At 46.9% G+C, this 25717-nt stretch overlaps 1 protein-coding gene across 4 annotated transcripts in view; it reads left to right on the top strand.

Moving 5' to 3' along the window:
- The window catches only part of palld (palladin, cytoskeletal associated protein), a 402860-nt gene that overhangs the window by 136968 nt on the left and 240175 nt on the right, over positions 1–25717 (top strand). Inside the window, exon 2 of one of the 4 annotated variants that reach the window (XM_059644884.1) lies at positions 7754–7881. The exons of the other annotated variants lie outside the window; for them this stretch is intronic. The gene's annotated coding sequence lies outside the window, so the exon portion shown is untranslated. The remainder of the gene's footprint in view (positions 1–7753; positions 7882–25717) is intronic. 4 annotated transcript variants of the gene reach the window in all.

Raw genomic sequence — 25717 nt, 5'->3', positions numbered from 1 at the left:
ACAGCATTAATTCCAGAGATGAAGGGTTTGTCTTTTGAGGAGCGATTGAGCAGTTTTAGGGCTTTACTTGCTGGAAAAGACGGAGAGGGGATCTGATTGAGCTGCTAAAGGGGGTTCACAAAGTAGATGTGGAGATGTTTCTCTTTCGGATTTGATGGGTTGAGTGGCCTGATTCTGCTCCTATGTCCTGTGGGCAGTCTATCACGGGAGGTAATAGCTTTAGGATAAGGGGTGGCAGATTTAAAGTTGAAGCGAGGAGAAATTACATCTCTCAAAGGTCATGCATCTGTAGAATTCACTATCCCAGAGCATAGTGAACGCTGGGACAGTGAGTAGATTTAGGGAGGAGATCTACAGATTTGTACTTAGTAATGAATTGAAAGGTGATGGAGAGCAGACAGGAAAGTGGAATAGAGGCTGAGGTGACATCAGCCATGATTGTGTTAAATGTCAGAGCAGGCTCAAAGGGCTGAAAGGCCTACTGCTACTAGCACTTTTGTTTTGAGAAGCTTGCTGTGTTACCCACATTATAACAGTGAATATACTACAGAAAGGTCAGCACTGCATGTGACTGCTCAGATCATAGGTCATTGAATCCCTACAGTGTGGAAACAGGCCCTTCGGCCCAACAAGTCCACACTGATATACATAGAGCATCCCACCCAGATCCATCCCCCTAGGACCGACCTAATCTACACATCTCTGAACACTAGGGCCAAACCACCAGCTGCACATCTTTGGGCTGTGGGAGGAAATCCTCGCAGACTTGAGGAGAACGTGCAAACTCCACACAGACAGTGGCCTGAGGGTGGAATTGAACCCGGGTTCCTGGCGCTGTGAGGCAGCAGTGCTAACCAGTGAGCCACCCTGGGCAATGTCCAGACCTGGGCTGTTCCGTAGCAAGTGACATTCACATCAAGCAAGGGCCAGGTAATGACCATTTCCAACAAGAGAGAATCATTACCATCTCTGAATCCACTGTTCTTTGTGTCCTGTGAGTTTTCATTGGCCAGAATGTGGACCAGCTATATAAATACAGTGAGTACAAGAGCAGGTCAGAAACTGAGTGGCCTACTTTTGTTCCTATTTTCTACGGTGAGTAACTCACCTCCTTTCTCCTCGGTGCCCTTTGAGGCACAAGTCAGGAGTACGATAGAATACTCCCCACTTGCCTGGATGAGTACAGCTCCAGCAAAGCTCAAGAACACTCTGTGCCATCTCGGATGACCCAAGGAGAAGTAATAGGTAATAAAATTCAGTAGAACTTGGAAATGAACATATGAGAGCACTGTTCTGAAGAATACAGAATGCGTGATTTGTGAGTTTTCCTGATATTTTTCCTTCCTGAAAAGGAACCCCTGAGACTGGCACCACATCCACTCTGTCTACCACCAACGCTCATTAGCACCAGTGTGTACCATCTACAAGATACAGCAACTCACCTAAGCTCCTTTGGTCTCCAAGTCTGAGGAAGGACATTCTTGTTATTTGAGAGAGTCCAGTGAAGGTTCACCAGTCTGATTCCCAGGAAGACAGAACTGACAAATGAGGAAAGACAGGATTGACAGGGCTTGTACTCGCTGGACTTGAGAAGAATGAGTGGGTATCCCAGAGAAAATATAAAAGCATGATGGGACCAAACAGGCTAGATGCAGGAAGAATTTTTCTGATGTTGGGGAAGTGCAGAACTAGGGGTCACTGTCAGAGAGTAAGGGGTAAGCCACTCAGGACTGAGGTGAGGAAGGAGTTTTTCACTCAAGAGAGTTGTGAACTTGTGGATAATAAAATGTGAGGCTGGATGAACACAGCAGGCCAAGCAGCATCTCAGGAGCACAAAAGCTGACGTTTCGGGCCTGGACCCTTCATCAGAGAGGGGGATGGGGAGAGGGAACTGGAATAAATAGGGAGAGAGGGGGAGGTGGACCGAAGATGGAGAGTGAAGAAGATAGGTGGAGAGGAGAGTATAGGTGGGGAGGTAGGGAGGGGATAGGTCAGTCCAGGGAAGACGGACAGGTCAAGGAGGTGGGATGAGGTTAGTAGGTAGATGGGGGTGTGGCTTGGAGTGGGAGGAAGGGATGGGTGAGAGGAAGAACCGGTTAGGGAGGCAGAGACAAGTTGGACTGGTTTTGGGATGCAGTGGGTGGGGGGGAAGAGCTGGGCTGGTTGTGTGGTGCAGTGGGGGGAGGGGACGAACTGGGCTGGTTTAGGGATGCAGTAGGGGAAGGGGAGATTTTGAAACTGGTGAAGTCCACATTGATACCATTAGGCTGCAGGGTTCCCAGGCGGAATATGAGTTGCTGTTCCTGCAACCTTCGGGTGGCATCATTGTGGCAGTGCAGGAGGCCCATGATGGACATGTCATCTAGAGAATGGGAGGGCGAGTGGAAATGGTTTGCGACTGGGAGGTGCAGTTGTTTGTTGCGAACCGAGCGGAGGTGTTCTGCAAAGCGGTCTCCAACCCTCCGCTTGGTTTCCCCAATGTAGAGGAAGCCGCATCGGGTACAGTGGATGCAGTATACCACGTTGGCAGATGTGCAGGTGAACCTCTGCTTAATGTGGAATGTCATCTTGTGGCATGGGATAGGGGTGAGGGAGGAGGTGTGGGGGCAAGTGTAGCATTTCCTGCGGTTGCAGGGGAAGGTGCCGGGTGTGGTGGGGTTGGAGGGCAGTGTGGAGCGAACAAGGGAGTCACGGAGAGAGTGGTCTCTCCGGAAAGCAGACAGGGGTGGGGATGGAAAAATGTCTTGGGTGGTGGGGTCGGATTGTGGATGCCGGAAGTGTCGGAGGATAATGCGTTGTATCCGGAGGTTGGTAGGGTGGTGTGTGAGAACGAGGGGGGTCCTCTTAGGGCGGTTGTGGCGGGGGCGGGGTGTGAGGGATGTGTTGCGTCTTCGCCTCCATGCCTACTTCTTCAACCGGGAACCTAACCCTCCTTCCACTGACCCCTTCACCCGCTTCCAACACAAGTCCTCCTCCTGGACACCACCCCCAGGCCTCCTACCCTCCCTCGACCTCTTCATCTCCAACTGCCGTCGAGACATCAACCGCCTCAACCTCTCCACCCCTCTCACCCACTCCAACCTCTCCCCCGCAGAACGGGCAGCCCTCCGCTCCAACCCCAACCTCACCATCAAACCCGCAGACAAGGGTGGCGCAGTGGTAGTATGGCGCACTGACCTCTACATCGGCGAGGCCAGACGCCAACTCTCCGACACCACCTCCTACCGCCCCCTCGATCATGACCCCACACCCGAGCAGCAAACCATCATCTCCAACACCATTCACGACCTCATCACCTCAGGGGACCTCCCATCCACAGCCTCCAACCTCATTGTTCCCCAACCCCGCACGGCCCGTTTCTATCTCCTTCCCAAAATCCACAAACCTGCCTGCCCTGGTCAACCCATCGTCTCAGCCTGCTCCTGCCCCACCGAACTCATCTCCACCTATCTGGACTCCATTTTCTCCCCTTTGGTCCAGGAACTCCCCACCTACGTCCGTGACACCACCCACGCCCTCCACCTCCTCCAGGACTTCCAATTCCCTGGCCCCCAACACCTCATATTCACCATGGACGTCCAGTCCCTATACACCTGCATTCTGCATGCAGATGGCCTCAAGGCTCTCCGCTTCTTCCTGTCCCGCAGACCCGACCAGTCCCCCTCCACCGACACTCTCATCCGCCTAGCTGAACTCGTCCTCACCCTCAACAACTTCTCTTTTGTCTCCTCCCACTTCCTACAGACTAAGGGGGTGGCCGTGGGCACCCGCATGGGCCCCAGCTATGGCTGCCTCTTTGTAGGTTACGTGGAACAGTCCCTCTTCCGCACCTACACAGGCCCCAAACCCCATCTCTTCCTCCGGTACATTGATGACTGTATCGGTGCCGCCTCTTGCTCCCCAGAGGAGCTCAAACAGTTCATCCACTTCACCAACACCTTCCACCCCAACCTTCAGTTCACCTGGGCCATCTCCAGCACATCCCTCACCTTCCTGGACCTCTCAGTCTCCATCTCAGGCAACCAGCTTGTAACTGATGTCCATTTCAAGCCCACCGACTCCCACAGCTACCTAGAATACACCTCCTCCCACCCACCCTCCTGCAAAAATTCCATCCCCTATTCCCAATTCCTCCGCCTCCGCCGCATCTGCTCCCACGATAAGACATTCCACTCCCGCACATCCCAGATGTCCCAGTTCTTTAAGGACCGCAACTTTCCCCCCACAGTGATCGAGAACGCCCTTGACCGCGTCTCCCGTATTTCCCGTAACACATCCCTCACACCCCGCCCCCGCCACAACCGCCCTAAGAGGATCCCCCTCGTTCTCACACACCACCCTACCAACCTCCGGATACAACGCATCATCCTCCGACACTTCCGGCATCTACAATCCGACCCCACCACCCAAGACATTTTTCCATCCCCACCCCTGTCTGCTTTCCGGAGAGACCACTCTCTCCGTGACTCCCTTGTTCGCTCCACACTGCCCTCCAACCCCACCACACCCGGCACCTTCCCCTGCAACCGCAGGAAATGCTACACTTGTCCCCACACCTCCTCCCTCACCCCTATCCCAGGCCCCAAGATGACATTCCACATTAAGCAGAGGTTCATCTGCACATCTGCCAATGTGGTATACTGCATCCACTGTACCCGGTGCGGCTTCCTCTACATTGGGGAAACCAAGCGGAGGCTTGGAGACCGCTTTGCAGAACACCTCCGCTCAGTTCGCAACAAACTACTGCACCTCCCAGTCGCAAACCATTTCCACTCGCCCTCCCATTCTCTAGATGACATGTCCATCATGGGCCTCCTGCACTGCCACAATGATGCCACCCGAAGGTTGCAGGAACAGCAACTCATATTCCGCCTGGGAACCCTGCAGCCTAATGGTATCAATGTGGACTTCACCAGTTTCAAAATCTCCCCTTCCCCTACTGCATCCCTAAACCAGCCCAGTTCGTCCCCTCCCCCCACTGCACCACACAACCAGCCCAGCTCTTCCCCTCCACCCACTGCATCCCAAAACCAGTCCAACCTGTCTCTGCCTCCCTAACCGGTTCTTCCTCTCACCCATCCCTTCCTCCCACCCCAAGCCGCACCCCCATCTACCTACTAACCTCATCCCACCTCCTTGACCTGTCCGTCTTCCCTGGACTGACCTATCCCCTCCCTACCTCCCCACCTATACTCTCCTCTCCACCTATCTTCTTTACTCTCCATCTTCGGTCCACCTCCCCCTCTCTCCCTATTTATTCCAGTTCCCTCTCCCCATCCCCCTCTCTGATGAAGGGTCTAGGCCTGAAACGTCAGCTTTTGTGCTCCTGAGATGCTGCTGGGCCTGCTGTGTTCATCCAGCCTCACATTTCATTATCTTGGAATTCTCCAGCATCTGCAGTTCCCATTATCTCTGTGAACTTGTGGAGTTCGCTTCCACAGGAAGCTGCTGGGGCCAATTTATGAGATGCTTTCAAGAGGGAGCTGGACATGGACCTTGCACCTTAAGGGCTCAAAGAGAGAAAGTGGGAGTGAGATACTGAAATTGTGTGGTCAGCCATGATCATATTGAGTGGTGGTGCAGTCTCAAAGGGCCGAATGGCCTACTCTTGCGCCTGTTCTCTATGTTTCCAATGCCTTACAAACACGCAACCTCTACCTTCTAGAAGGGCAAAGGCAACAAACATATGGGAACCATCACTCTGTGCAAATTCCCTGTGAGGCTATGATAAGTGCTGTTAAAATGCAAGGATGTAAGGTCTTTGTTTACTTAGAGTCGGAGAATCTGTGCCTAATATCCCACATTGATACTTGCCTGAAGGGAGCAAACACTTTAAAATACAATGCACATTTGAATACCTCGCTTTGTCCACCAGAATCTCACTAAGATTTTGTTTAAACAGTTGAAAAGAAGTATGTCTACACTGCAGTGCTCAGACTTTGCAGCTGGGTTTCGGGTTATAATGTGGAGACAGAATGAAAGTTCCTCAGACAGCTATCAGTGAATCTGTTTTGTTGAACTTCCTGCAATTTATCCATTAACCAACAATTAGTCTCTTCGTGCTTTCCTACTCATCAAAACCATGAAAGCTTCCGATGTCCAACTGTACTCTTCAGTTCATTGGTCCATCAACAACACCAACTTGACCTCACATGACCCAGTGTAGGAGCCAGTGTAAGTGAGACGGCGCAAAAGTGACACAGGAATGTGACTCACCTTTTTATTGTTTGGTTGTTTCCACTGCCAAGTTCATGCCTCGGCAAAAAAGGTGAGCAAACTGTTTGTGTATTTCCTGAATATCTGTTTATCCATTCATGGATGTGGACATTGTTGGCAAGGCCGGTATTTATTGCCCAAAGGGCAGTTACGCTGATATTTCCTCTTCAAACTACACTCCACTGAACTTCCTTGAACATTTCTCCACCTCTCTCTCCCCATGGCACCACCTTCTGTGATCACTTGAAACTACTTCTGAGTGGGATTGGGGCTAGTATATTGAGATGGCTGGAAGATTGATTCGCAGACCAGAATCAAAGAGCAGGAATAAATGGGCCTTTTTCTGAATGGAAGACAGTAACTCAGATCGGCTCTAGGACCCCAGCTTTTAAGATAATGATTTTGATGACGGAACTGGTTGTAATATCTCAAAATTTGCAGATGACCCAAAGCTGGGTGGGAGGGGGAGCTGTGAGGAGGCTGCAGAGATGTCGCGGTGTGATTTGGACAGGCTGAACAAGTGGGCAAATGCATGGCAGATACAGGATAACGTGGATAATTGTGAGATTATCCACTTTGGTGGCAATAATAGAAGTTCTTAACTGAATGGCTGTAAATTGAGAGAGGGGAATGTTCAACAAACCCAGTATCCTCATGCACCAGTCCCTGAAAGTAAGCATGAAGTTGCAGCAGGCGGTACAGAAGGGAAACTGTCTTCATTGCAATTATACAGGGCATCGGTGAGACCACACCTGGACTATTGCGGGCACTTGATCTCTTTGTATGAGGAAGGATGCCCTTTCTATAGAGGTAACGCAACAAATGTTTACCATACTGATTCCTGGGATCGCAGGACTAACGTACGAACAGATAGTGAGTCATTTGGGATTCTATTCACAACAGTTTACAAGAATGAGGGCTATCTCAGATAAACCTATAAAAGCCTAATAAGGCCAGACAGGGTAGATGCAGGAAGGATGTCCCCAGTGGTGGGGGAGGACAGAATCAGGAGTTAGAGTGTAAGGATATAGAGTAGGCCATTTAGGACTTGTGTGAGTAGAAATTCCTTCACCTTGAGAGTGGTGAGCGTGTGGAATTCACTACCACAGAAACATGGCGTTTTCAAGAAGTTGGATATAGTTCTTGTGATTAAGGGGATCAAGGGATATGGGGAGAGGGTGGGATTAGGATATTGAGCTCGATGATCAGCCGTGATCAAACTAAATAGCGGAGAAGGCTTAAGGGGCTGAATGGCCTACTCCAGATCCAACCATCAATGTTTAACCCTCCTCAGTTCTCATTGGCTTCTTTTTAAAATGTTTCTCGTAAACAATTTCTTCTTCACACTCCCTCCTGTACTGACTCTGACTTGATTAATGTTGTGCATGATGTGTTTTCCACATCAGAGGCATGGTTAAAATGTAGATCGCTACGGCAGTTGCTAGTCTCCTCCACAAGCGGCTTTGGAGAAGTAAGGGGAGCAAAGGAAAGTGGAGATAACCCTGCTGACTCACAATGAGGAGAATGTCTATTTCAGATGGATCGAAGGAAGAAGTCCTCCACTCGGAGAATCTTTGAAAGCCTCTATCCCCGGACGGCTGTGGGAGCTCAATAACTGACCATATTCAAGACGGTGTTTGTAATCTAGATACTAACAACATTGAGGTATGTGGGAATAGCACAGGAAAATATTATTGAGGTAGATGATCAGCTATGATTTAGGAATGTCGAAGAAGGTTTGAGGGACTGAATGGCCTACACCTATTACTATTCCCTATGCAAATAGGATGCTTGCCTTTATTGGTTGGGGAATGAGTACGAGAGTCAGGATGGTTAGACTTTAGTTAGGCTGAACTTAGAGTATTGCATTCAATTCTGGTGGCCACATTACAGTGAGGGTGTGGAAGCCTTGGAGAGGGTGCAAAAGAGGTTTACCAGGTTGTCTAGGCCCGAAACATCAGCTTTAGTGCTACTGAGATGCTGCTTGTCCAGCTGTGTTCATCCAGCCCCACACGTTGTTATCTTGGATTCTCCATGATCTGCAGTTCCCATTATCTCTTACCAGGATGCTGCCTGAATTAGAGGGTATATGCTTTAAGGAGAGGAGGAAGCTTTCTCTGAAGTCGTGGAGACTGAAGGGAGACTGGATAGTATAAAATTATGAGATCCATGGACAGAGTTGATGGTTAGAATCTTTTTCCCAGAATTGAAATATCTAATACTATGCTTTTAAGGTGAGAGATAGAAAGTTCAAAGGAGATATGAGGGGCAAGTTGTTTTACACAGAGTGTGGAAGGAATCTGGGACAAGCTGCCAGGGATGGTGATGGAGGCAGGTACGATAGGGGCATTTAAGGGGGTTTTAGATAAGCACACGAATATACAAGGAATGGAGGGCTATGGACCAAGGGCAGGCAGAACAGATTAGTATAATTTGACTTTATGTTCAGCACAACATTGTGGACCGAAGGGCCCGTTTCTGTGACTTATGTTCTATGTTCCAATGACTCTAGTAGTTGGCTGTGTTGGGAATTTAGCGTCCCACGACCTCCCGACATTCCTGAGATCCTCTACATCCGACCACCTGAGCATTCCTAATTTTCATCACTCCGTCACTGGCAGCTGTTCTGTCAGCTGCTCAGGCCCTGGGCTCTGGAATTCCCAAAACTTGTCTAGCCCTCCCCTTAAAGCCTGCGTGACCACCTTTTTGATCGTTTGTCCGAAAATGACTTCTCCTGTAGGCTCGGTATCGAGTCTTATTCAGTAAAGCTGGTATGAAAGACTGGATGGAGAGGCGCTACACAAATGCAGCTTGTGGTGCAGCTAAGGTGCAATGACGCAATGGGTCATTGTACAGCTGAAAAATGCCTCTTGTTCATGAATTACCCCTTTCGCAGCGGGCATTGCTTTTGAGGAGCCTCACAGGCTCACGCAAGGCAGAAGTGACAGCCACTTTGTTCACAAACGCCAATGTGGTGTGGTGGATGAAGGGGGAATCCATTTGTAGGGAGACTTCACCGTGGGAAGTACTGCCTCTGGAAACTCGGAGGAATTAGCCACTGACAGTGTCAGGAGGTCCTTGTTCAGGAGCCGTCACTTAATACTTCACACACAGTCACAGAGTTATACAGAGGGGTATATAGGACTGCATGCTGCCATCCACTCATCAGGAATTATCTTTTTGTTTTACGCGAGGAAACCCCATGGCACGTCCAACATTTATTAGCATTAATGCACTGGTACGTTCACTGGGAGCTGAACTGAGATTACACGGAATCTACAGATTGTCCACGCTAAATTGCCCATAGTGTCCAGGGATGGTGCAGGCTAGGTGGATTAGCCATGGGGATTGCAGGACTACAGGGAGAGAATAGCGGGGGCGGGGCGGGGAGGTGAGTGTGGGTGGGATCCTTCTCAGAGCATCGGTGTCAACTCAATGGACCGAATGGCCTGCTTCTTCGCTGAAGGGGTTTCATAGCACAGAAATAGGCCATTCAGCCCAATTATTTTGTACTATTCTTCATTCAGCATACTAGATTGACCCCATCCGCCCTTTCCGTCTACCTCGTCTCAACGTTTCACCATGTCTTTCCACTCTCTTCCCTCTCATGTGCTCTGTTTATATCCTTGTGAAAACATCTAAGGTATTTCCCCAAGCACTTCTTGTGGTGACCACTCCCGGTCTCCACCACACTTCTGAGTAAAGAAAGCTCTCTGTCTTTTTCTTTTTTTTGGATGTTATTTTTAAAGCATTCAGCGAAGGAATGAACGTGTCGCGAGCCAGACCACAATTTATTGCCCAGCGTTGGAGAAGGTGCTGGGGAGCAGCCTTCCGGAACCACTGTAATCACCAGGATGTGGGGACACCCACAGTGCTGTTCGGGAGGATTCTGGGCCAGTGGCACTTAAGGAACAGTGATGAAGAATAGAATAGAATATCCTTTATCGTCACATCTATTCAATTACAGATGTACAGGATAAAATGAAAAGTTTAAAACGTTTGCCTCTTATGGAGACATCTTAGGTACAAAGTACCTAGCTACAAATGTTAGATACAAAAAGACAAATAAAAAAGAAAAATAGTTGCATTACTTTCCAGTGATTCATAGTATAAGTTAGAAATACAACATAGTTCAAAGGGTAGACATTACAGTCAAATAAACATGACATTGCAAAAGCTGAGCACAGGGGCTTCCTCGCATGGTCTGGCCGCCCACGTCAGACCCCAGTCCAACAACCAGCCCTGCTCCGCACCGACTCTCAGCTGCTCCAAGGTAAGTTTTCTCTGGGACTTAAGTCTCCTCTCCAGTCTCTGCTCCGGGACTCATTCCCCCGCCCAGGTCTCCACTCCAGGACTTGTTCCCCTGCACAGGACCCCGCTCTGGGACTTGATCCCTCCCTGCACAGGACCCCGCTCTGGGACTTGATCCCTCCCTGCACTGGACCCCACTCTGGGGCTCACTCTGCTCCTGTCTACATCGGGACTCGTTTCCCTGCTGCGTCAACTCGCCAGCGACAGCCCCCCGGTGTGGAGTTGTCCCCTTCAGCTCCCCCCCACCAGATTAATTCATAGCGCAGAATGGGGTCTAAACATAGACAGAAAAAGAACACGCCGAGCAAATGAGCTCTGACTGGAGCATCTTCCCCTGCCACCATCTTGCCATATATTTGCAAGCCTGGGCACTAAATGCTGGCCCACACTGCCTGCTCGCATCCCACATGGGATTTTTTTTTAAAAATAGTTAGGATGGAGTATGGTTGAGGAAGTTGAGGGTGATTGAGTTCCCATGTATCTGTTGCCCTGACCTTCGAGCTGGGCGCAGTCGTAGATTGGAAGGTGCTGTCAAAGGAGTCATTGTGAACTGCTGTAGTGCATCTTATAGATGGTACACATTGCTGCCACTCTGCAGTCGTGGCAGAGCAAATGCATACGGAGGGTGCCAGTAGGGTAAACAGGGCGCCAATCATGTGATCTGCTTTGCCCTGGATGGTATAAAACTTCCTCAGTCTTGTTAGCGATGCACTCATCCAAGACCAGTAGGGAGTAATCCACCACACCCCTGACTTGTGCCTTGCGGACAGGCTTTGAGGAGTCAGGAGTTGAGTTAACCGCTGCAGTATTCCTAGTCTCTGACCTGCTCTTGCAGCCGATGTGTTTACATGGCTCTGTGTGTAATACGGTGTGCAATATGGAAACGTTTGCTCGTTGAGCTTAGCAGAGTTCAGTCTCAAACACAGGTGATGAAACAGTGTTCCAACTTAGCATTTCACACAACTCCGCCCCATCCCTAATGATTGAATGAGCATCCAGTTATTGGAGAGGGAGAGATTTCCTCTGGGCTGTTCCAGATTCACTGCCATAAGCTCACTATTACAGCAGCAGAAATTCCATTTTATTTCCAGGCAACATGACCAGGGTTGACAGCCAAGGAAATTGACAGTGATTCAGTATCAGATGCGTGTCAGCCTTGACTCAGTGGTACCTTTTCATCTCAGGGTTTGATCCTTAACCCAGAATCACAATCAAGCTGACCCTCTCAGGACAGTATAGAGTGAGAACTGCATGGTCTACTGCCTCAGCCTGATGCAAGTTCTCCCACGGTGATAAAGGGAGAGAGTAGGGTTAATTTTCAGGACAGCATTTTTCTCCCTCACCAATGTTATTAAAGCATAATACATGATCATTCGTTCCTTGTAGTTTTTGGAAGCTTGCTGTGCAATTTGCCTGCCGGATTTCTCTACATTACACCAGTGACTACGTTTTTGAAAGTTGGTGGCAGAGAGCTTTGGGACGTATTGAGGTTGTATGTCCTGTTAGGTGCTGCAAAAATGTAAACCACTTCTTCCTAACACAAAAAGTGAAAAACAGAACTAATATTTCCACTGCACTTTTCATGATCTGTGCAGGTCCCAAACCACTTTACAGCCAACCAAGTATTTTCGCAATGCAGTCACTGGTTTATATAGGAAACATAATGTACAGGCCAGGAGAAAACCTATTGTGAGGCATTTAGCAGACACTCGCTGTGCTTAGTCTATCTGACTTCACAATGCAGAGACAAATCATTTTGTGCACTTTGCCATCCATTGAAGGACTTGGTGTAAAAACCTCATGAAATCAAAGAGCAAGAGTCAAAAATTCTTGTGACCACAGGAACATCAAAAGCCAGCAAGTACCTTCTCTTACAGAGATAGTGACAATACCATGGACACATTTTTTTTAAACTCAGTAACATTTCCTTTTTTCCATTGAGCTTTTCTCTACAAAGGTCATGTTGATTCAAAGGCTCAAAGCTTTGTCTATTCAGGTGGCTTTTCTCCTGAGTTTCCCACACGGACAATATTTGTCTTCCTGAATGCAATGTTGCCAGTGGGACATCGGAACAAGTCAGGTTGTGAGCAGACTTGTCTACTTTTGATGTACTTTCTCGTAAAAGGGCTCCCTCTCCAGTGCTGTGGGGCCTGTCTTTCACTCACAACACTGTGGTGTTAGATTTTGGGATTCCACACCACAGTTACACAGATAGACAGTCCATCATCATAAGTCATTCTCAGATGGCTTATTAAAGCTTGTTGTCAAGAAGCACAGGCTCAGATATGATACATGAGCTAATTAGACATAAAAAAACATTCACCTATTACAGTGAAGTCTGGATCACTGCTTCCAGAGGATGAACAGGCTGTCAGTACAGTGTTTCAATCTTAATGATTTTCTGAAGATTGCATCCTACTCTCTAGCCAAGGTGTTAGGGAGCTCTTCCCTGGGTTGTCCTCCTCCTCTTCTGGCCCATTGTCCACCTGAAGAAGATATTTACCTGCCAACCAAGGAGGACTTCCTCCTAACTCTGAGTCTTGTGGAAAGTTCTTTACGCTGAGGGTGGTGGGTGCCTGGAATGCATTGCCAGCGGAGGTGGTAGACACAGACACGTTAGCGTCTTTTAGGATGTATCTGGGCAGGTACATGGATGGGCAGGGACGCTTAGAAAATAGATGACAGGTTTAGACAGAGGATCTCGATTGGCTCAGGCTTGGAGGGCCAAAGGGCCTGTTCCTGTGCTGTAATTTTCTTTGTTCTTTGTATCCATTTTGCTTCACCGTAAATATTGTGTATCCCAACTTGCTTGAGAATGTCTACCTTTAGGCAGGTGGCAGTGGTGCACTGAGAAATTCTGTTGGCCCAGATGCCCAGAGCCTAATGCTTTGGGTACACAGATTGAAATTCCATTCCCACAATGGGTGCTGTTTAACTTCAGCGAATAGGACCTAGAGTTGAGAACCAGTTACAGTAATGGTGACTGTGGAAGTGTCGTGAATTCTTATAAAACTTTATTTTATCTTTACTTTTCTACTTTTACGCTATGACGACTGTAGTGCTGGACCTTTTAACTTGTTTCTTTGTTTCACTCTTTCTGTAAGTAAGATTTTGTACCTAAGCTCTGATGAACGGTCTAGACTCAAAACGTTAGCTTGCTCTCTCTTCACAAATGCTACCTGACCTGCTGTGATTTTCAGCACTTTTTGTTTTATTACCTTAGTACTTCGTACCTACATCTTGCATGGATTTTTCACTGTTTGAGTACACGTGACAATAAAACCGAAACCTAAATCTTAAAAACCCATCTGGTTCATCATTGTCTTTTAAAGGAAGGATCTTCCCTGTCTGGTCTGGCCCTACACATGGCTCAAGGCTCAATCTAATATGGTTGACCATTTTCTACCCTCTGAAATGGCCGAAGCAAGCCTCCCAGCTCGAGCACAGTTAGGGATGCACAACCAAACGTGGTCTTACCAGTGCCATCCATGTAATGAAAGAATAAAGAAAGACATCGCCCCCCCCCCCTCCCAAACCCAGCCATGGACCAAGGTGAATTAGCAGCTTCCAATAATACTACTTTAATGCAGTCAGTCTGAGGTCCAAGACTGTGATTTGCTGGATTCTGACCTGATTCTCCTGAGGAAAAGTAATTGATTTTGATTGTGTATCTCCTCACATTCATTTCATTCATTTTTAACCATGGTCATTAAGGTCGCGTTTCTTCTCTGACTTCCTTCAAACAATATCCCAATGTTGTCCACCAATCTGATCTTTACTCCGTTTGGTTTCCAATGTCCTTGCCTGGCTATCTTCCTTATCCATACTCAGCAACCCTCCCAGACTCCTCAAATTGCAACTCGTAATTGCAAATGATCAGGCCAAAAATTTTCCTGGTTGAACCCGTCTCTCTGGTGGATGGAGGTATTCATACTACGATGACCACTCCTCTTAGCTTTTCAGCTCATGTGATTCCCAAGGGTTCCTGAAGTTCACACTCCTCACTGGAAACCCAAATGGATGGAAAACCAAGATTAAAAGGAGTCGGGGTGACACTTAGAGGTGAATATACTGGTGAGAGTGGACCTCCATTTTTAAGTAAACAACACGAGGTGGACCACTATGCTCCATTCACCAGTTTTACTGGTTTCGCCTTTTGGGAATCAGAGCACTTACTTGGAGTAGATTTTTAATGAGCCCATGATGGAGTTATGTGGCTCACTATTCCGAATCTATAACTTGGAGCAGAAGAAGGCCATTCAGTCCCTCAGACCTCTTCCACCATTTAATATGATCATGACTGATCTCGTCTCAGCCTCAACTTCATATTCCTGCCCCACTCTCCAAAACCCTTCAACCCATCACTAATTAAAAATCTGTCTATCTCCTCCTTAATTTATTCAGTATGCCAGCTTCCACCACACTCTGAGATAGTGAATTCTACAGATTAATGACCCTTCAATCCTCATCTCATATTTTTAAGTCTAACACCCTTTATCCTAAAGCCATTCCAGATTGCTGCACATGAGCAAACAGCCTCTGTACATTTACCAAAGTCTCTGCTTTCCACCTGCACCTTCTAAGCCAACTTTAGGCTGACAAACCTGTGGAGAAAAAGAAGTGGAGATGTAGAATGAGAAATCAGGCCATGCTATCACAGAGCTAGCTGGCCAAATGGCCTCCATAGCGCTCCAAGTTTGTCTTATCTTTACCTCTCATGGTGCAGCATCTGCTTGGAACATATGCTTTAAAATGGGCATGTCAGAGAAGTGCTCAGTTACTTAAATAGCGCAGTTATGTTTCAGAATGACATTCCTCAGGGCTAAATGGTAAGCTGCTGAAAATGTTACGTTGAAGTTCACTGCAATATATCACTACTTAGCTCCTTCGCCAGAGTACAATGTCCTAAAGCACTTCACAAAAACAAGACCCTGACTTGTGTTGGTGGAGGTAATGAAGCTGCGATCAAAGAATGAGAGAGGGAGGGAGGGTGGTCTGTTTGAAAATTAAATGGAAGTGCTCAAAGACGCTTCCTCATCTAGTTGGTGAGTCAATGATGAGAGGCCATCAATCTCAACCTGTGACCACATGCAGACACGAGTTTAGCAAAGATTTCTAAGACAAAGTTGACATGACCGCAGATTCCTCAGAAAACTTGGGACAGTATCTAATTAGCTGGGGATATAACAGATCCTATAGAGAAAGTGTCAGGGGCTACTTGATCTGGTCTTGTGTAAAGAACAAGAATAGGTACGTGGACAGAATGCCCTTCTGGATGCTATAACAATCCATTACTTCATTTAAATGCACTCATGGGATGAGGGCATTGCATGTTGGACCAGTCCCTAATTGCTCCTTAAGAAGGTGGTGGTGAGCTGCCTACTTGAACCATTACAGTCCATATGCTGTAGGTAGACCCAAGATGTCCTTAAGGAAGGGAATTCCAGGATTTTGACCCAGCGACACAGCAATACATTTCCAGATCAGGATGGTGAGGGGCTTGGACGGGAACTTACAAGTGGTGGTGTTCCCTTGTATCTGCTACCCTTGTCCTTTTCATATGTTGTTGTTTGTGGGTTTGGAAGGTGTTTTCAAATGAATCTTGGTGAATTCCTGCAGTATTTCTTGTAGATAGCGCACACTTCTGGTACTGAGCGTCAGTGCTGGAGGAAGTGAATGCTTGTGGAAGTGATGCTAATCAAGCAGGCTGCTTTTTCTTGGATAGTGTCAAGCTTCTTCAGTGTTATTGGAGCTGCACTCATCCAGGCAAGTGAGGAGTATTCCATCACACTCTTGACTTGTGCAAAATTGGGAGAGAATATAATCCCAAATCTCGGTGTTGCTTGTAATCTGGAGAGGCCAAATGGATTTGGATAGATTTCCCAACACTGAAACAGGCCATTCAGGCCAACAATTCTTGGCTGGGAAATCTATCCAGAACATTTCTGCTCCCTGTGACCCTCCACCTATCTACGTGAATTTCCCGATCATCATATCATTCTGTTCCTTCCTCTCTCATTGAAGTTGACTTATGTTTCCCACAAACACATCCATTATTTTTCCTTCATTTACTTCTTCTGGCGAGTTTCACATTCCAGCCACTCTCCAAAATCCTTTCTTGTGAATATCCAATTGGATTTATTGGCAGTGATCTAATTTTTATATTCCCCAGTTTGTGATTACCCCGCAAATGGAAACAACCACTAAGGCGCTTTGCGAATGTGAAGTCCTCTCACAGATCATGTGCCTGCTCTATTCCTGACATGAGGACTAGAGTCTTCATAATCCCCGAGGACTGTAGCAACATGGAGAAGAGGAGCAGGAGTAGGCCATTCAGCCCTTCAAACCTGCTCTGCTATCTTTTAGGGTTACAGATGATCATCCAACTCAACAGCCCATTATTTTACGATCATGATGATTACGGGGATGATGACTTCAGCTTGTACGAGGGGGCATAGCTACAAACTGAGGGGTGATAGATTTGAGACAGATGTCAGAGGCAAGTTCTTTACTCAGAGAGTGGTAAGGGCGTGGAATGCCCTGCCTGCCAATGTAGTTAACTCGGCCACATTAGGGGCATTTAAACAGTCCTTGGATAAACATATGGATAATGATGGGATAGTGTAGGGGGAGGGGCTTAGATTAGTTCACAGGTCGGCGCAACATCGAGGGCCGAAGGGCCTGTTCTGCGCTGTATTGTTTTATGTTCTATGTTTACCTTATACTGTTTGGTCCCTTTAGCTCCAAGTACTCTATCAAATTCCTTCTTAAAACTATGCCATGTTTTGGCCTTGATTTCTTTCTGTAGCAGTGAATTCCACAGGCTTCCACTCTGAGTGAATGAAGTTTCTTCCATTCTCAGTCCTAGATAGTTTGCCCTGTATCCTCAGAGTGTGACCCCTAGTTCTCCCCTCACCGTTGGAGACATTTCAGCACTTATACTATAGAACTGTTCTAGAGAGAGAGAGAGAGTAGCAAGTTTAACCTGAAGCTCGCGATGTTCAAAGTGAGGGGCAAGTTTCACCTCCAGGTGACCCCAGTCCCAGATAAGCAGCTCTCCAGGCTGCTCCTCATAGGATTCCAGAATCTCTCCAGGTCAGTCTGTCCATCGAGTCTGCACTGACCCTCCAAAGGTCATCCCACCCAGTCCCACCTCTACAACCGTCCTTGACCAACAGTGCCATTCGGCCCATCGAATCCACACCAACCCTCTGAAGAGCATCCCACCCAGTCCCACCCCATTCATGTAACCCTGCAGTTCCCATGGCTAATCCATCTGTCCTGCTCGTCCCTGGACACTGTGGGTAATTTAGCATGGCCAATTCACCTAACCTGCACATCTTTGGACTGTGGGCGGAAACCGGAGCACCCGGAGGAAACCCACACAGACACAGGGAGAATGCGCAAGCCCCACACAGACAGACAGTCACCCAAGGCTGGATTCGAAACCGTGCCCTTGGCACCGTGAGGCAGCAGTGCTAACCACTGAGCCACTGTGCTGCCCTGAAATGGGTGGGTGCACCGAGAAAAATAACAAAACCATTTTGAGAAATTGGGACAAAGTTAAAATGGAAGCAGGCCGACAATGTGGCACGATGCCACAAATGCATAGTAATGCTTGTTATATTTACATAAGCAGTTCAGAGTGCTTACATTGTGTCTAAAGTTTCCACGTCCGTCTCATTTAGCCAAAAATGATGATTTGAATGGTACAAATGATTGACATTAATAACTGCAGGGATTAGGAAATGGCAGTGTGACGATGGACGAGTTGAGGCAGCTTGTAATTGAGGCCAAGTACAGTAGCTTGACTAAATGGGTAAGTCTGCTTGTTGCTTGCATCTTTCAATTAGCCTACACCACTTCATATTGCAATCCTGCTGTAACACCTCAGGTTCTTTTATATTAAAAAATAGGACGTGATAAAGGAATAGAATAAATTGAATTCAAATGTTTGTCACAGCCATGGAATATCCCAAAAACCCTTTTACAGCCAATGGAATAGAATTGTTGTTGTAACACAGCTACAAGATTGTACACAGCAAGATCCCAATTATTGTGACAAGCTATTTGATGTGATACCTGTTGATTAATTAAGATTGGTCAGGACAGCAGAGATAATTCCACTTAGGTCTCTTTTGCTCCAACCTGAAGGGGTAGATTTGGCCTCGATGGAATATGCCTTCAGAAAGTCAGTACCCCTGACAGTGCTGCACTCCCTCAGTGCTACGTGGGAGTATTGACCCGGGTTTATCTGCTCAAGAGTCCTGAGTGGGATTCGAACCAACTGCCTCAGATTCAGAGTTATCCCACAAGCGAGTAAGAAAGGTGCAGATATGCAGAGATAGCCCTCATTGCCTGCTTTGAGGCCTATTGAGCTGGAGAGTTCAGGAGACCCAGAGCACCTTCATGTGTGCTCCATAAAGATCCTGTTATGATCAACAGTGATCTTTCTCTTTCTGACTGGCTGCTCACCTCTGTTCTGCTCCAAAACCACCACTCCTGTTTGTTTCCAATTCCTCAAGAGAAGTTCTTAGTCCAGGTATTTGTCACATTTTCCCCAAGAAAGTGTCTTTTGGGCCTGAGCGTAGACAGTGAGAGCTGTCTTTTAGTTACTTATTGGGAAAGCACACAGAATCCCTACAGTGTGGAAACAGGCCCTTTAGCCCAACAAAACACACCAACCTTCAGAGCATCCCACCCACCTACCCACCTAACCTACACAACCCTGAACACTATGGGCAATGCAACATGGCCAATCCACCTAGCCTGCACATCTTTGGACTGTGGGGAGAGAAACCGGAGCACCCAGAGGAAACCCACGCAGACATGGGGAGAATGCGCAAACTCCACACAGACAGTCACCAGAGGTTGGAATCGAACCCAGGTCCCTGATGCTGTGAGGCTGCAGTGCTAACCACTGAGCCACCGTGCCACCCTGGGAGACTCAATCCTACCCATCACCAGGGATCCCGGCATTTGTAAAGGGTCTATATGGGGCAGACAAAGGGAAACTACTTCCTCGGACTGGAGAGCCATTAACCCTCTGAGAGTCAGTGGAAAGAATGTTCCTGATGACTGGGGAGTCCAGAAGGAGGGGTTGTAATCTAATGACATGCAATGAGCCATTTTGAACTGAGATAAGGGGAAATTTCTTCACTGAGTGAGCGGAGAGCCTGTGGAATTCTCTGCTATTGGAAATGGACGGTGGTGAAGAAGGCAAAGAGTATGATAACCTTCAGGAGAGGCTTTTGAGTACAGTAGCAGGATGTCTTACCACAATTGTACAGGACCTTGGTGAGACCATACCTAAAGCACTGTGTGCAGTTTTGGTCTCCTTATATGAGGAAGGATGTTCTGGCTTTGGAGGGAGTGTAACAAAAGTTTAATTTAACCTGAAAAATGGGTCCAATCCGTTCCAGGCTTGTCAAAGCTGTGGTTTTCTGGACCAGGCCTCGGTTAGCCAGTGGAATGCATTCTCCTCAGTCAAAGAACAGTCGGGTGAAACAAAGTTAACGCATTGTGTTCACAGCCGCTCCCATGAAGGTTAACCACCTGACACGTTAACCCTGTTTTTCTCCCTTCGCCAACGCTGACTCACTGGCTGAGAGTTTTCAGCACTCTCACCCTCTTGCGTTTCAAATTTCTGACATGCAATGTGTTTTGTATTTCACTGACCCCCTCCGGGGTGACACACCCCTGTAGAAATCAATTTCTTGGCCCAATCTCCCACATGGGGATGGGCACTATGTGGCGATCGGCCACTAGGTGGAGACTCACACCACAGGACAATGCCACCACTTCTATTTGGCCTTGTTTTGTTGACACAGTATTCATTATGTGGAGGTGCCGGTATCAGACTGGGATGGGCAGGGTCAGAAGTCACACGACGCCAGGTTATAGTCCAACTGGTTTATTTGAAATCACAAGCTTTCAGTGCTGTGCCCCTTCATCGGGTGATTTGTCGTGTGACTTCTAACATAACATTTAAAAAAGAGAGGAAAAGAAGTTCCCACAAACAACAGCAGCTAGATGAACCGCTCCTGATTGAAGGATAAATTTTTAACCAGGACAACCGGGCAAACCCTATTGCTCCTTATTTTGAAAATAGTAGCCTCAAAATCTTTAAAATCTCTGAAATGGCAGATGGAGCCCTGAACTCTCATTCAAGAGATACTGTCTCCAACAAGGCAGAACTCACTCAGTGTTTGAAATTGTTACAGCCTTTCTTAAAGTAATAGCTGTTTACCATCTTTGAGGAGACTAAGGAACACAGTCATCAATTTTATCATGTGACCACCAGCAGGATCAAAGGACAAATTAGATGGACTTTGGCCTCCAGTTTCCCGCCATTCTACAATTGTTAAGAGGGCTATTCTGTAACGTTTGTAATTCCTAACCTAATTATACACGTCCACCTTTGTCCCAAAGCCCTTGACACTTTCGATGAGCAAAACTCTTAACATTAACCAAAGATCCAGCATCGACTGAAATTTGAAGCAGGGAGTTCCAAAGTTCTACCACGCTGTGTGTTGAAATTTTTCCTACATTCACTCCTGAAAGAGCCACCTCTAAGTTTCTGGCAGTGTCCCCTAATTCTGGAATCCAAACCAGCAGAAACAGTTGGAGAAATAGTAGGATGCTGGAGAATCTGAGGTAATAAGGTGTAGAACTGGATGAACATAGTTCGATGCATCCTCTCTGCTCCTCTTGATATTTTGAAACCTTCAATTAATCGGTCCCCTTAATTGCACAAAAGACAATCCAGTGTTACATTATTCTTAAAAGATTCAGGGACTAATTGTTCCTCGGCTACAGATCTGTTACATTTGTAGTTACACTACAGTAATGTGCTGAGTAATAATGTATCTGTCTATTATCAGCCACATTGAGAGCAGCAAGAATGACAGCATTTTGCATCTGAAGTGCAAGTATTTCCTGTTTATGGGGACCAGAGGATACAATGCTTTGTGTAACTTCTTGTAATTTTATTGTTTGAGATGAGGGATTATTCTGGTAAGCCTAAATCTAAGATCAATGCATCTTTCTAAGTTACAGTGCCCAGAATTCGACTAGAATGCTGTGTACTTGTTAACTGTTAACCACTGACTTTGAACTTGTATTTCCTTAATTTGCAAAGAAGACACTGAGGCATTAATAAAGGAGTGTGCTGCATCAGGATATTGATTTTGCCAGTAAGCACTTTGCAAGAAATGATGTCAGCCCCTTTTTTTTCTGATGATGGGCCTAGGCCCGAAACGTCAGCTTTTGTGCTCCTAAGATGCTGCTTGGCCTGCTGTGTTCATCCAGCTCCACACTTTGTCAGCCCATTGAGCCTGTTCTGCCATTCAGTAAGATCACAGCTGACACAACCTTCCTCACAATATCATTGAGTTTACTATTACAACAGAAAGAATGCCATTCAATCCATCAGGTACGTACTAACTCATGTAAAAAGCAATCCAAAAACTGCCACTTCTCCACCCTCTCCCCTTGCACATTTCTCCTCTTCAGATATTTAGATTATTCATAAAATCTAGAAAAATGAATGTCACAGTGTAAGCAGAGTACACTCTTTCCTTGTTAAAAGTACGATTCTTAGCCGAGTGGCATATGCATGCTGGTTTATTTTTGCAAAGTATTTTAAAAATTAACTAGATCTGTCTTTCCAGAACCATGATTTTAAACCAGTATATATCAGATAGCAAGTGACTGCAAACCTCCTGGTGTGTTAGTGGAAGTTTATTGATATTGTGAGTGTTTTAAAACAGGAATGAGAAAACATTAAGCTATTAGCTGTAGCAGATCAGAGGATGAACAAGAAAGCTTAGTTGAAAAGCTTATGGGTTCATCTCAAAGGAGACCTGAATGGGTTCAATAGCAAGTATAGTGTCTCTTGGGAAAAGAGATTGTTCAGAGCAATTAAGGAAATAATTTACACCCTTGGATGTGTGCTGTTTGTGAAACTTCCAGACTAAGAGTGCTTGGTTAGAACTTTGCAGATTATTAATAGGCTGAGAGAATCTAAACTCTCTGTTGTGTGAATATTCCATGATGACTTCACATTGCACAACACAAAACAGAAACTGAGAGGACAAAGTGTGAAGCTGGATGAACATAGCAGGCCAAGCAGCATGTTAGGAGCACAAAAGCTTTTGTGGTCCTAAGATGCTGCTTGGCCTGTTGTGTTCACCCAGCTCCACACTTTGTTATCTCGGATTCTCCAGCATCTGCAATTCTCATTATCTCAGGAACTGAGAGAAAGTAGTTAAGTCAAATCTACAGATTGAAAAGGAAAAGAAAATGTCTCAGGATTTTGAATATATGTACAGTGATGAGATTTTGTTTTGCATGTGTATGGAATCTTTCAGACTGTTATATTTCATTTGGTTTGGTTTTTTGCGTGTAATCAACTTCTGCTGTAGTGTTAAAATAAAACTGCAGCCTTGTGGACTTACCTTTCTGTAACTGATTACCATGTTAAAGTAAAAAAGCTTATGCCAAGTGGGAGCAGGTCCCAACACCCCTGCAGCTGCATCAAGGGCAGAGTGCAGTGATGCAGATGAACCAGATGTGCAGGAAGGATCTCACAGGTAGTGCCCTTCTCCTCACCAGCCAAGTGATATCTAGGTGCTTGTTGGAAAGCTCTGATGATGAGGTATTCTGCCAAATGACTTGCTCAGGGAACAACCCGACAGGATCCGCCCTCTCCTCGAGGACGCCAACTGCTGACCGCTTGCTGACAGAATTGTGGTCAAAGGTTTTTTTTCGTCTTTGCAAATTTCTCCATGAAGGACAGGTGATAGGGAACAGTCCAACTACTTGGAGCATCCAGCAACAATGAGGCCGTTCCCAGCCTTAGCACCACAGGAGACAGGTACAATCTCACAATGCAGTGACACTTGGTGTTTACACACCAAGGGTATTAGTACAGCTCGCTGTAGCCACACACAAAGGTGGCCATCAGGATGAGGGTGGCATTGGTTAAGTTCACCCCCACCTTCCCATACAGAGCTTTGTACATGGTGTCCCTGTGGACACGGCCTATCTTGGACCTCCAGATGAAGTGGAAGATGGTTCGGGAGACGGCTGCAATGACACAGGTTCGGGAAATGGGCCAGACCTGCGCCATGTACAACAACAGAGTGCCTGATGACCAGGGTTTTCTTTACCCCCCCCCCACCATGGAGAGGCGGCGGACCAGTTTTGGCCTCATCTTGGCAGTAGGCTCCGGTCAAGTTAGTGCGCACGCCCCAGCCCTTCCAAACCATATTCCCAGCACCTTCAGGAAATCTGTCCCGACAGGTAAAGGGTATAAAGGAGCAGTCGACACAGTTCCCAAAGAACACGGCTTATAGTTGCTTCGATTTACCTTGGATCCTGAGGCGGTTCTAACTGGTCTCAGATGCTCATGGGTCTGTGCACTGACAGCAGATCTGAGTAGAAAATGACAACATCATCCACGTACAGGGAGGCTTCTGCAGGCGTCTGCTGCCTGGAATCGTCACCCCCTCAGGCTGGCATCCTTCCTGATGTGTTTTTAATTTTCAAAAACATACTTAAATCATAAAATGTCGTTTATATACGTATTTTGTCCATGAGAGCAGAGATAACGCAGTGTGGAGCTGGAGGAACACAGCAGGCCAAGCAGCATTGGGACCCTTCTTCAAACCTGAAACATCAGCTTTCCTGCTCCTCTGATGCTGCTTGGCCTGCTGTGCCTCTCCAGCTCCACACTGTGTTAGCTCTGACTCCAGCATCTGCAGTTCTTACGAACTCTAGTCATTAGAACAGCACTGTTCTTTACTGTAGTGTGTGAAGAAACAAACATTGGAGTTTGGCTATATCCAGCAAATAGACACAAGGTATTTCGTATTTGTACAAGATTATCTTTTTAATTTCAAAAATATACATATAAAGCTTTTTTAATAAATAATAACAAACGCAGTTCTGTTCTGCATAGTAGCAATATCAAAAAACAAACAAACAAACATTGGAACTTCTGAGGAAGGATAGCCAGATGAGAGATGTTAGCTCTGATTTTTTTTATTCACAGATGCTGCCAGACCTGCTGAGCTTTTCCAGCAACTTCTGTTTTTGTGATAACAAGGTGTACAGCTGGATGAACACAGCAGGCCAAGCAGCATGCTGCTTTTGTTCCTGATTCGCAGCATCTGCAGTTCTTCTGGTTTTTAAACAAACATTGGTGTTTAACTCTGTCCAAACAAACCAAAGGCATCACTTGCTACAATAAGACTATACTCACGTTCATTTGAGGCACTGGAAGGTTCCAGTAATTGAATTAACCACTGTGCCTTTTAGTGCATCTCTCAGCGAGTAAGTGTGGAATGTGCCAGTCTGCAACACACGGCCCAAGCCCTGTTCTGGTATAAGATAATATTAATGGACTCAGCAAAAATAAAAAAAGCTCTATTACGACACACAAACAAGGCAGGAGAGAGTGGGCAGCCCTGCCTGACCCCAGATCTGAATCCCTTCCAGCTCACGGTGACTGTGCACAAGGCGAGTCCCAATCAGCCTGCGGGACTGAAGGGCTGAATGGCCTCCCGTGCTGCTGCAAATGACAGTGTGGCGCCCGAGGTGGGAGGGGATTCCCCGGTCTTTCTAGCAGGGCGTGTGTGCTCACTGGAGTTCCTGGCTCTCAGTCTAATGTGTGAAAACAGGAAACCCCTGAGCAGATTAATTCCCATTTCCCATCGTGGAGTCCAGCATGAGCCTCACCTCAGCCAAGCATGACACATCAAATAAATGTCTCGGACGAGACAACAATGGAGTGACCACTACAGCAGGGAGTGTGTCAATAAAATTCAGTCCTGCTGCTTGCAGCCAAGACAGATGAACCAACTGCCTTTGGTTTCACATTCGTCCTGCTGTATGTGGGGTTCTGAGTTCCTGCAACAGTACTCCTGTACAATTCGGGCTGTATCTCTGTGTGTTCCTCCAGCACAGCCCCGCTTCCCAAACAGCTGGTCTCTTTCTGTGTGCCTAAATGCTTTAAGCTCCTGGTTCCAGCGCTTTAGACTGTGTGGTGAGTGTGCAATGGGTACGGTTTCTTTGGCTCGCTTAGCCCTGTGCTGTCACAAATCACTTCCCATCTGCCGAGAAGTTGAAGGGAACATCTGAATCCTCCCTCCCTATCCCCACGCTGTCGTTGCTTTTCCTTTAAATT

The sequence above is a fragment of the Stegostoma tigrinum genome, chromosome 3 (assembly GCF_030684315.1).
Source record: "Stegostoma tigrinum isolate sSteTig4 chromosome 3, sSteTig4.hap1, whole genome shotgun sequence".
Lineage (NCBI taxonomy): Eukaryota > Metazoa > Chordata > Chondrichthyes > Orectolobiformes > Stegostomatidae > Stegostoma > Stegostoma tigrinum.
This window is presented reverse-complemented; position numbering and strand designations above follow the sequence as displayed.